Consider the following 13,835-nt stretch of genomic DNA (forward strand, 5'->3'; position numbering starts at 1 on the left):
TTTTATTTTTAGTTTTATCTCCCTGTTTTGATGTGCTGTGTCCAATCTTGCAATTTGAACAATACCAATTCTCTCACAATTCGGCTCTGAATTGAACTTTTGGGAACGGGCGTTGATAACCTCGTTGTTGTGCGCCCTAAAACACTAATAATCATCATCATCATCCTTATTTATTTCTCTGCTGAGTTCCATAGCAGCCGACACAACATCTGGCGATGACGACTGCAGAACCATAACTACCTTCGCTCTAGGCCGCTCCATCACAGCGCTACACTAACATTTCTCTCTTTCTTTTAGAGGCGCATTGGAACTGATTGATTTACTTATAACTGTTTTCTTGCGGCACTTCTCTCATTATAATGGTCTCTAACCCGTCTCCAGCGCCATCTTCGCATACACCTCCGCTCGCTGCTGGCTTTGATCTAACGCAGTTTATTCATTTTAAGAAACAACAACTGTCGCAGTTGATGATGGCAGTCCAGTAGCTCATTAATACTCAAGCCGCTGCTGCATCACCACTGCCACAACAGCCAGCGCCGGCCGCGGTGGCCAAGCGGTTCAAGGCGCTGCAGTCTGGAACCGCGCGACCGCTACGGTCGCAGGTTCGAATCCTGCCTCGGGCGTGGATGTGTGTGATGTCCTTAGGTTAGTTAGGTTTAAGTAGTTCTAAGTTCTAGGGGACTGATGACCTCCGATGTTTAGTCCCATAGTGCTCAGAGCCATTTGAACCAACAGCCAGCCACATCCACTGCACAGCCTCCATGCAGTCCACTATTCCGAGGTTTCAGTACACAAAAAGAGGAGTGGAACGAGTAGTACGATCAGTTCGAGGCCCATTGTGCTACACAGGAAGTGAAAGGTACTGGGAAACTTTCTTATTTCTTGTCAGCGACCGGCACACAGAAGTTTAGCGCCTTCCACAAGCAAGGTTCAACGCGTGTGTCTCCTGCGAAATCGTGTTCCCGCTTCCTTTCCACACATAAAAGACAACATTGCCCCTTGCGGAACGCAACTTGCTTTGCTCGTAGAAAATAGTCTGCGTGCTTGCAACAAAGGGGACTCTACTCACGTACGCTCTAGTGAGCAACTTCTCACTCAGTGAAAGAAGTTTCTTCTAAACTGGCTACCTGTACTAGTAAAGACCAACTTTGGGATCTGCAATAACCCCGCTCATATGCTGTACACGGGCAGTCAAACAAGCTGTTTGTGAACTTAGTCACTGGCCGGCCACTGTGGCCGAGCGGTTCTAGGCGCTTCAGTCTGGAACCGCGCGACCGCTACGGTCAGAGATTCGAATCCTGCCTCGGGCTTGGATATGTGTAATGTCCTTAGGTTAGTTAGGTTTAGGTACTTCTAAGTTCCATGGAAATGATGACCTCGGGTGTTAAGCCCGATAGTGCTCAGAGCCATTTGAACCATTTGAACTTAGTCATTGCCGGACGCTGTGTGCAACTTCAATTACTCAATTGGGCTTCGTTACATTGTTTACTCATGCCACTAATGAACGGTTGGGATCGCCACAGTTGACAAAATCTTGCACACAACCTAGAGCGTGTAACAGTCAGGGCATTCCAGAGTTTGCTAGATGTAGTTGGCCTAAAACTTTCCAGTCTCACAGCAGAACAGTGGCATTTACGATATTGCGCTCGAGATACTGTGAAGATATTTTTGGGTTAGATGCTTTTGATTAGTTTGATGTTTGTGTGGAGGACTATGTACTGTACTTTCTATTTCTGTTTTCAACCCAGCAGACAGTGTTACTCAGTTGATTGAGGAGTTCCCTGATTTATTTTCTGAAGGACTTGGCTGAGCAAATAATATTTGGCGCACGCGACAATTAAGGGCATTACGCAACCTAAGTATTTTCGTGCGCGTCCCATCCCTCATGCACTGAGACACAGTTGTAAATGAACTTAAAGAATGGCAAGGCAATGGTGTTATTTCTCCTATCCTGTCTCTTATCCTATCTCCTATCTGTCAGTGGGCCTCTCCCTCAGCTATCTTCCCAAAATGTAGTGGACCATTTTGTCTTTGTGTTGACTTTAAATCCACTGTGAATCCACAAACAATAATTGATATCCTTTGCATCTCCTTGAGGCGTTAATGGACAGGCTTGGTGCAGGCTACCATTTTTCAAAAATATCCGCAATGTACCGCTCCAAACCCCGCGACGGTCCATTGCCGGCGCCACCGCAAGCTGCTCCATTTGCTGCAACCACTGTAGCGCACGGCTCCTCCTACGCTCTGCGAGTACCGCTTAGCACCTAATGATTCTATTCTCTCTAGAGTTTTCGGTCGTGCTAGGCGCTAGGAGAGAGCAATTTGAGCCCTTGCACGTGTTTAATTCTAGGTCCTGCTGGTTTGCTGCGCCGCCATCATAACCAGATTCGTGCTTGTCGCTTACGGGATTCTTCCGCAGATTATCTGTCCCTAGATTCGCTTGTTATCGGATCTTGCGTCGGCTCGACCGCCCCCGCACCGCCTGTGGAACCGGCGCAACAGCTCAACTTCCTGGCGCTCGTTCTTCCCACCCCCACCGCGGACCCAGTTCCGTCATCGACACCATCGTCACCGCTGTCGTCATCGCTGCCCTCTCCGTTTTTCGTCGGACCGGCTCAGGAGGAGGGTGGCGACTCTCTGGGAGTTTTCCAACCGACGTTCCCTTCGGAGCGCAGGACAGCTATCGGGCCGCTGCCTGGGGGTCAGAATCCGTTCCAGTTACGGGTCCTGGATCCTTCCTACACGACAGTGGTGCACCATTTTGGGTTGGGGGGTGGTATGGAACATGCAATCATAAAGTCGCAAAATGACATTAAGAAGGCGCTGACGAGCGCGCCAATGGGAAGAGTGGTCAGCGCCACACCTCCGGGAAGACAAGAGTCGAGCGACGCTTTTCACCTCCGATTTAATCAGCCGCCCATTGCTTGCCGGCCCAGTTCGCTAGCACACTTTGAGAGCATCTGTACTGAGTAATAGGAAGATATTGCTTCGACTGCGTTCTGCGAGCAGTAGTAGAGAGTAAAGTACTTGTCTGTAAGAGCACAGGAAGCGCAGGACTTAAGTTAAATTATATTTATTTTCTTTTCAGAAATAAAGTGTTCATGGTTCAAATGGTTCAAATGGCTCTGACCACTATGGGATTTAACTTCTGAGGTCATCAGTCCCCCAGAACGTAGAACTACTTAAACCTAACTAACCTAAGGACAGTACACCCATCCATGCCCGAGGCAGGATTCGAACCTCACTCTAGTGTAAATGCGATGTTTATGACTGAGGCTTCGTTTCAACTTGATGAGATTGTAATAGATAGCGTTCAGCACATATGGGCCGTCGAGGATCTTCACACAATGTTGCAGTCACGTCATCAACAAAGATTTTCTGTCAACCTTTGGATCGGCATAGTTGGTGACTCTTAGAGCCTCATAATCTTCCACGAGGCACAACGGGAAACTTGCCACGCTTTCTTAGCGAACCGTAGCGGTCGCGCGGTTCCACACTGTAGCGCCTAGAACCGCTCGGCCACCCTGGCCGGCAAAATGTTCATGTTTGATGTACAGTTCATTTTGGATTCCTGCCACCAGCCATTTCAACTTCTCTCCTTCTTTGTTTGTGTCCGTGCTGATTACCGCAGTAGCCAACACAACAACTCTAAATTAATTTCTGAGAGAGCTGGATGCCCTGAAAAGAATAAGGCTTTCAATATGTTATGCAATAACAAATTAGAAAACCGCTTGTGATAATGCAAAACATAAATTGCCGTAAGGTGGATGTTATGAATAGACATTACGGCACAACATAGCATTGCAAAGTACAACTACACGAGACAGGAGGCGTGTGAGGAATTCACCGGGTGAGTGGCAGACAGCCAATGTATCGTTGCTCGACACCAGCACATGTCCTCAATCGTGACCCCGTTCTCCGGCCAATGACTAACTTTCAGTAATTTTCGACGGTGCTGAGGTATATGGCAGTATTTATCTTCTGCACTAACAAGCTCACTATGGCCACCTGCAGAGTGTACAATAATGTATGGTGAAACATTAAGGAAATATTTCTCGCGCGTAGAGGAAAATTTGCGTTATGTCGACATGGGTACGGAAGAGTTATATATCTGTGTTAGAGCTCATTTTCTACTTTTCTTCATAACCGCATCAGTCATGGGAAACACACAGAAAGAGAAGGTATTAGCATTACATGAAACGTTTTCTTATAATAAATGTTCAAAACAGCACCTTGATTAGGTTTTGTTAGAACGTATACTAACAAGATGAAATTCTCGGGTTCGCCGCCAGGATTGTTTTTCCCACTGAACGAAGATAATGTTGCCACGTAACTAACTTCATTGTTTGTAAAGACATGCGACTAACCTCATTGCTTGTTTTAACATGCAGTTAACTGCATTGTTTGTAGTGTCAAGCTACAAACTTCATGGCTCTACTGGCATCGGGCACGTAGTGTAAACTGCTTATTGCTTTATCAGGGTCTAGTTATCCGGTATAGTGCAGTGGAAGTGTACTGTAATGCGGAGTTGGCAGGCGCCCATTTGCTGTGCAGATTATCTCATGGCAATGGTCGTGGCGATCAACGTTTGTGTCGGCAGAGATTTCGAGAAGGGCGATGCCCCGACAGGAAGACGTTCGACGTAAAATTTTCCCATTCCATCGTGGTAGACTGTTACGGCAACCGATTAAAAAGCGTTTCGGAACAAAAACAGTCTCGGTTGCGAAGTTACTTAATGTAATAATCTCGCAAACAAGACTCTTTTAGTTCTTAAACGTTTGAAGCAACTTATCTCCGTCTTAGGGAACAGGGGACAATTATTAAGCCTACTACTCGCGACTGGGAGAGGCCTAGAAAGACGGGGGAACCTTCAAAAAAATGTTCAAATGTGTGTGAAATCTTGTGAGACTTAACTGCTGAGGTCATCAGTCCCTAAGCTTACACACTACTTAACTTAAATTATCCTAAGGACAAACACACACACACGCATGCCCGAGGGAGGACTCGAACCTCCGCCGGGACCAGCCGCACAGTCCATGACTGCAACGCCCTAGGCCGCTCGGCTAATCCCGCCCGGCGAGGGCACCTTCACTGGAGTTGACGATGACATTGGTATCAGCACAAGACAATTAGCTTCAACAACTAATGTTGACAATCTGACTTTGTAGACAGTGTTACTTGAGAAACAGCTGTATCCCTACCATGCACTACGTTTGCAGGCAATAACTACGACTAATTTTACGTCATGGGTACACTTTTGCTAATGGTTCATTCAACAATGTTACAACCGTCACTCTAGTTCAGATGGTTCAAATGGCTCTGAGCACTATGCGACTTAACATCTGAGGACATCATCAGTCACCTAGAACTTAGAACTAATTAAACCTAACCTAAGGACATCACAGACATCCATGCCCGAGCCAGGATTCGAACCTCACTCTAATGTAGATGCGATGTTTATGACCGAGGCTTCGTTTCAAGTTGATGAGATTGTAATAGATAGCGTTCAGCACATATGGGCCGTCGAGGATCTTCACACAATGTTGCAGTCACGTCATCAACAAAGATATTCTGTCAACCTTTGGACAGGCATCGTTAGTGACTCTTAGACACTCATAATCATTCACGAGGCACAACGGGAAACTTACCATGCTTTCTTAGCGTAAACACTGTAACTGTTCTGCTAGAACATAAACCTTGACATGTGTGACAAAACACGTACTTAATGCAGGATGGAGCTCCTACCCGTTCAACGTTAATGTTTGTTGTCTTCTTAATAACAGATGCCGTGACAGACTGATCAGCAGAGATAGATTATTTTATTACCTCAACACTCTGCGTACCGAATTCCACCAAATTTTTGTTTATGGGTGCACTGAAAAGCTGTTACTATGGAACCCTGGTACAGCAATTGCAGTGTCTTCTTGACTGTACTTTAGACGGCTGTGAAGCAATGCGCAGTTCTCCAGGATACGTCAGCGCGTGTCAGCGACTCATGCGACAGTTAGTTGACGCTTGTATTTTTGTTAACAGAGGGAATTCAACATTGCATTTAGGAAAGGGTCCCACACGGTACTTATGCGACCTCTTCCTGTGTGTTTCCCATGATTAATGTGTTCAAGAGTTGTACAAACTCAGCTCTAACATAGAAATAAAGCGATTATGGTCCATGTCTATGTAACATATTTTCTACCTCTAAGCGTCATGAATTTTTCCTGAGAGTTTGGTCATACTTTTTGTTACAACTTATATACGCCCCCGAGCAAGCAGAGCAGGTCCTCGACATGGCCGCAATACACATCGACACCAGTCTCCGCTATGGGGCCGATGACCTTCTGCTGATCCACTGTTGCTGCTATCATCGCCACAGCTGGGCTTCGAGACAACGACCACTGCCTCACGGCTTAGGTCGCCTGCATTCCACTGCCATTCCACGAGGCTGCCTTCCTGGGACTCTAAAGCCGCTTAGTGGTCCGAGGTGTGAACTGAGATGCACCGAACTTCGAACTGCTAGACTTTGCTGTCAGCTGTCGCTGTCTTCAACCGCAGATCGACGGTTCGTCTCGCACTGGAGTACACCATCACATGCCGCAATGCAGACACCGGGCGCAGCGACAATGTCGCCTCACCCTAAAGCCGCATCACACGGGAAACACGAGGCATAAGGTAGCTTATTGACGTCAGTTCCTGGTGTTTGTCTTTTAGGAGGTATGAAGTAACGTGAAAGACAAAATACGTTCTGCGATATTTCGGCAGCGTTCCAAGTAAAGCAGAACCAACAATAAGCAAAAATACTATCACACAAGAAGATCTTGCAAGGCCTCTTATTGTATTTATTGTTCTAAGGCTGAACCTCATTTCTTGTAGGTTTTATAGCGTACAGCCTATCAATAAATGCTGTTTCTAAGCACCAAAACAGTGAGGACCTCTCGGAAACGTGTCGTTATGAGCACGAGTGGTTCTAATAAAATGGTGGGAAACGACATATTGGTGGTTAAAAAATTCCGTCTTTAGTTATTTTCATGATATAACTCATATTTTCATGATATAACTCTGCTTTAAGCCCACAGGACATTGAAGATTTATCAAAAACATATCGCTCTTGGTAGAATTTGTTGTGGTTATACACTGTAAGAAGAAAAAGGGCACAAGAAGAAGTTATAGAAATTGCTCACAAAGTCATATTCATGTAGGTATCGACGGAAAATGCATAAATGTACATTTTGGCGGCCGATGGATGATTATGTGAGTCTATAGAGTAATTTCACAGTGCAATTGGCAAGTATAGTAAACGGGGGATATTTCGATACCAGGACATAGAGTCTTGGCAAATTTAATTCCGTTTGCTCAGTTGTACAGTAACTATGCCTCGCAGACAGGAGTTTGAACAATGAACGCAGATGTCAGCATTGGAGAACGGACGTATAGCTGGGTTCGAAGGGATCAGTTTGGGTAATCAGCGAATCGCTCGACATATGAATAGGGTCGATGCCATGTTCGACAATGTCGGCAGGAATAGGTGAGCCATGGCACAACACTGCATCAAGAAGGAAGCGGTCTTTTGTATCCCGCCTGGAAGGCAGCTCGTGGGTAGGAGCGGGAAAAAGGAATATACGTCGGTACTGCAATATCAGTTTAAATCACCTTTGCTAGTGTATAAACATATCCAAACATATTACATTACTTGCAAGGTGGTGCGAAGTCGAAGTGCCCTGGCTGGCTGCACCTGATGAAATGGGAGAATCTGTAGTCGCGGAGCTCGTAGACCTCGACAGCAGCGGCGAGAGGGCGCTGTCGTCGGTGCCTTGTGGTAGTGCCAACCTTTGAAACTGTGTGGCATCGTTACAATCGATACCACACGGTCGACCTAGAGAGACTACAGAACGTGAGGACGGAGCAGTCGTCAGAGAGACACTAGGAGCCACGGATTTATCATTATCCTCGATCCGACATGCAACGGGTGCTTCAGTGACGACAAAGACAATTAATAGTCGGCTCATAGAAAAGGGAGCTGAGAACACGGCGCCCTTTGCACCGCCTTTGACCTCTGTACACTAACAACCCCGTTTGCAATGGTGTGGGGCACATTAGGCTTTGAAATCTTATTGACTGGACTCAAACTGTGTTCAATCACGAGTCCTGCTTGGAAATGAGCTCTGATGACCGGTGAAGAGCTGTCAGGAGAGGCCCCTGACTACGGTGGGATACCAACCTATCACCCGACAACCAGAAGCAATGGTCTATGATGCCATTTCTTTTAATAGATTTATAGATTCCTTTTGTTCTCATCCGTGGCAACCCTACGTCGACGATATCCTGTTGTTGTTGTGGTCTTCAGTCCTGAGACTGGTTTGATGCAGCTCTCCATGCTACTCTATCCTGTGCAAGCTTTTTCATCTCCCAGTACCTACTGCAACCTACATCCTTCTGAATCTGCTTAGTGTATTCATCTCTTGGTCTCCCTCTACGATTCTTACCCTCCACGCTGCCCTCCAATACTAAATTGGTGATCCCTTGATGCCTCAGAACATGTCCTACCAACCGATCCCTTCTTCTGGTCAAGTTGTGCCACAAACTTCTCTTCTCCCCAATCCTACTCAATACTTCCTCATTAGTTATGTGATCTACCCATCTAATCTTCAGCATTCTTCTGTAGCACCACATTTCGAAAGCTTCTATTCTCTTCTTGTCCAAACTATTTATCGTCCGTGTTTCACTTCCATTCATGGCTACACTCCATACAAATACTTTCAGAAATGACTTCCCGACACTTAAATCGATACTGGATGTTAACAAATTTCTCTTCTTCAGAAACGCTTTCCTTGCCATTGCCAGCCTACATTTTATATCCTCTCTACTTCGACCATCATCAGTTATTTTGCTCCCCAAATAGCATAACTCCTTTACTACTTTAAGTGCCTCATTTCCTAATCTAATTCCCTCAGCATCACCCGACTTAATTAGACTACATTCCATTATCCTTGTTTTGCTTTTGTTGATGTTCATCTTATATCCTCCTTTCAAGACACTGTCCATTCCATTCAACTGCTCTTCCAAGTCCTTTGCTGTCTCTGACAGAATTACAATGTCATCGGCGAACCTCAAAGTTTTTATTTCTTCTCCATGAATTTTAATACCTACTCCGAATTTTTCTTTTGTTTCCTTTACTGCTTGCTCAATATACAGATTGAATAACATCGGGGAGAGGCTACAACCCTGTCTTACTCCCTTCCCAACCACTGCTTCCCTTTCATGTCCCTCGACTCTTATAACTGCCATCTGGTTTCTGTACAAATTGTAAATAGCCTTTCCCTCCCTGTATTTTACCCCTGCCACCTTTAGAATTTGAAAGAGAGTATTCCAGTCAACATTGTCAAAAGCTTTCTCTAAGTCTACAAATGCTAGAAACGTAGGTTTGCCTTTCCTTAATCTTTCTTCTAAGATAAGTCGTAAGGTCAGTATTGCCTCACGTGTTCCAGTATTTCTACGGAATCCAAACTGATCTTCCCCGAGGTTGGCTTCTACTAGTTTCTCCATTCGTCTGTAAAGCATTCGTGTTAGTATTTTGCAGCTGTGACTTATTAAACTGATAGTTCGGTAATTTTCACATCTGTCAACACCTGTTTTCTTTGGGATTGGAATTATTATATTCTTCTTGAAGTCTGAGGGTATTTCGCCTGTTTCATACATCTTGCTCACCAGATGGTAGAGTTTTGTCAGGACTGGCTCTGCCAAGGCCGTCAGTAGTTCCAATGGAATGTTGTCCTTCTGGGCAAACTATCCTGGGCTTACGTTTCAGCGAGTTAACGCCCACCTGTGAGAGTTCTACTGCTTGTCTTCTTGCTTGCCGAACACTATCTTGTCCAGGCGGATCTCTCCACAACTGTGAGAGTTTGGAGCATTGTGGGCAGGGCTTTCCAACCAGCTCTAGATTTGGACGATCTAATGGTCCAATTGGGCAGAAGTTTGCACATCACTCAGTAGGACAGCGAACAAGTCTGTCAACCAATGCTAAGCCGAATAACTGCTTGCATAAGTGACACAGGTGGACCAAAGCGTTATTGACTTATCCATTTATGAAACTCTTCTTCTTGAATAAATCATCCAATTTTTATGAAATTTTAATCATTTTTTTGTCTGTATATGTACATCTACCGATTTCGTCGCATTCCGATAATGCCCTCGTGCTGCGACGCTTTTTTTATGTGTTAGGGTGTATGTTAATCAGTAACTTACCGGGGATTAAAGCCTTTAGAACATACGATTCAAGGTGACTCGCTGCAGAAGTTCATTGTGTAGCGTAGTTGTTAGAGACGCCGACTTGTGTGTACTGGGTTTGCGTCTTGCTAAGTCCACATTAGGTTTTTTACCTCTGCTTTTCTAAAAGGCTGTGCACTTACTTATTAAATTACTAGAAATAGTTTCTGGAATATTCGATATTTCGTAAATAACAATATACACTCTGTGAAGAGCGGGTTTGTCCGAATTAGTGAGGTTTTATAAGCTGATGTACTTACTAACTGGAGAGGGATATGGAAGTTCAGTTTTTTTTATGTACCCTACAAACAGAACAGCAGGACTAGCATATGGAAATTAGTAGAAATGTGTGTTTTAACACAACTACAGTAGTAATTCTACGCATATCCAGATACATCTGATAGCTGCTTGGGGAGACGAAAACGTTAGAGTCACTTCATTAATTTTCTGTGGGTAACACACTTTACTTCAGAGCTAATTGTTATATCATGAGGGAGGAAGCCAAACAGAGTCGCTTCATCAATTTTCTGGGAGTGACACCATTTACTTCAGTGTTGACTGATGTATCATGAGGGGGGTCACCAAACAGAATAACACCTTCTGAATCCCATAAGACCGTCGCTAAGATTTTTCTTCGGAGGAGACTTGGTGTAGCGTCACTCAATGGATTGCCGTATTATTTCCGGTTCAAAATGATTAGCCCATGTTTCATCACCTGTAACGAAATTTGACAAAAAATTGGCACCGTCACCCTCGTAACCCGTAAGCTCTTTTTTTGCTCTTTATACCAGTGAGCCCACAACTTTGAGAATGCCAACTGGCGGATGATCGTGTCAGCACTCCCAACGGAGATGTCCCGTTGAGTGACGAGATGGCCGATTCTGATCCAATGATCATCTCGAATGAGAATGTCCGGACGTTCCAACTTTGCAGGAGTCATAGCTGTGTGCGGACGGCTGGCACCCAGGAGATAGGACAGTTTCGTTCAAACTTATTGCCGTGATGACTGACGTTTCTCCCAGCAACTTGCCTTTCTTTTGTCCACTGCCAGGTCTCTGTAGATATTCTTCAAACACCGCTGACTATCTGCGATGCTCAGGGTTTCCGCCCAAAGAAACTCAGCGACAGATCTCTGCTAGGAACGCATCTCCATTACAGACGCCATTTAGAATTCTGCGAATAGCGATGCCACCTATCGAAACCTCATGAAACTCTAGGGGCTGAAGCGGGAGTATTCCGCATTTTTCAATAGGAACTGACTGTGAAAAAAAGTGTTGCTTTACTTATAGAACGCCCCTAGTACGTTTTTCTGTCGAGAATAGCGTAACTATGATGTATCATGCGGCTCGGCGGCGCTCGTTTGTGTGGAGGGTAGCCTCAAAAGACAACACAAACTTACTTTTATTCCATTATTTTTACTCTGTAATTACTTATCGTACGTACATACAACATCAGGCGTGGTGTGGCGTGCGGACGTGTTTGGAGCGCGCTTCGCTTATTTTTGCGTTGTTGTGGGAAGAGGTGGTCGAAGTGCAGTGCAAGTTTCTGCGCGGATAGTTAAATGTGTAATCTGTCACGTTACGCAATAAAGACTAGTTCGGGGACTGTAGTCTGGTTTTTTCGTGATAGTGAATGTGGCAAGTTTTGTCGGCGGAGCGAATGCCATTCATTGTACTGTCTGTCGGCAGGGACGCGTTGCGCCCTCTGCTGACGGTGCTGCGTGCAGCGGACTGCGGTGACGTCAGACGCGGACGGTGCGGACAGCGCGGCTTGCAGCGGGCTGACTGCGCGAGCCACAGCTGTTCGTTGCGTCGGGCGTCCCAGACAGCAGCGGCGGACTCAGCAGACGCCGTCTACGGAAAACTGGCTGTAGTTATTTTCACTGGCGAGTGACTCGTTATTTCCTTGCGCTACCTAGTAACAGCTCGGCAAGCTGCGGAATGAGTCACAGAGCGTACTGCGCCTATCGGAACTGGTAGCAGTCGTTTTACAGACGAGGTACAGGCGCAACGGTTCTAGAATTCGGGATTTGATTGCAGTACAGCAAATTTCGTCCGCTGCGCGCTCGCTTTGCAACACATTGTGAAGCGTTTGGGACGTGTGCATCGGCTTTTGGCCAAGTTAAGCGGCACGTACGCGAATAAAAAAATGGTTCAAATGGCTCTGAGCACTACGGGACTTAACATCTGTGGTCATCAGGCCCCTAGAACTTAGAACTACTTAAACCTAACTAACCTAAGGACATCACACACATCCATGCCCGAGGCAGGATTCGAATCTGCGACCGGAGTGGTCACGCGGTTCCAGACTGAAGCGCCTAGACCGCACGACCACACCGGCCGGCATGTCCGCGAATATATGCGGACACTGGAGCTTACAGCCTGGTCCACGCTGGCGGCAGCCGCTGGTACTTTCGAAAACTGGCTGCTCCAGGAATCAATACGAGCTACACGTTACGCGGAGGACGTCGAAGCAGTGTCGCAACTCCGACGGGCAGGAGTACGGGGGCAATAAGATGACTGGTATCCAGCGTCGAGTTAACTACCAAAAGACCGAAAATGGAAAGTAAAATGATAAATGCTGTAGATGAGATCTTAGTGGAGTTCCAAAATGAATTAAAACAAAACAAGTCGTGTATCAAAGTTACATCACCGGTTAGAAATAAAATTTGGGCACCCGAACTAGGTCAGTCGAGGCTTTACGGACAAGATGAAGAGATCAGAACTTGAAACGCCAGATTCAGAAAAGAACTAGCGGTTGCAAATTCACTATACTCAGGAACGGATTCAGCTCTTGAAGCAAGTAGTGGAACTCAAATACGAATACCAGAGACTAAAGTCAGACACTTTCATCTGCAGTGCCTGGGACTGCAGGTCAAATTTCAAAACATAAAAGCAAACAACAACAACGCATTCAACAAACAAAATCTAATCAGTCCAGCAGACTTTTCTTTAAATCTGAAACTAACAAAGATGTCAGAACCATTAGAGAACCATCACTAAAATAGTAACCCCAAGCAACACAAATTAGAAATAAAATCAATCGAGTCAACAGCAAAAACTGTAATAATTGACACAGAATCACAAGTAGATAAGAAAAAGGTAATAGAAAAAAGCAACACAGTTTAATGACATTAGGTGTGAAGAAGCCAAGAAGTTTAGGCCGCTGCTGGCAGTACACCATGTCTGAAAGTGTTTAACTGACAAAGAGTTCTTAGGAGAACTATACGAAATAATTTTGAGTAACACATTACTAAAGAGAAGTTCGGTACCGACGTAAAAATAAAATTTAGAACAGGACCAAAGGGCAAAAGGACAGTAAAAAATATTTTAGATGTGACGCCAAGAATACGATTACTTCTAGTTCAAAAAGGAAAGGTTTTTGTTCAATCTTTGTATATCAGCGACTTTGTTGCTGTACAAAAATGATTTAACTATTGGGGCTTCGGTCACCCATCGAAGCCTTACGACTGGGATCCAGTATGAGGGAGATGTGCAAACAGGGACACAAAAAGTCGTAATGCAGCTAGGAGAATCCTGTAGTTTGTATTCCATTGTATTCCATTCAAACAGAAACAG

This window comes from Schistocerca serialis, chromosome 7 (assembly GCF_023864345.2).
Source record: "Schistocerca serialis cubense isolate TAMUIC-IGC-003099 chromosome 7, iqSchSeri2.2, whole genome shotgun sequence".
NCBI lineage: Eukaryota > Metazoa > Arthropoda > Insecta > Orthoptera > Acrididae > Schistocerca > Schistocerca serialis.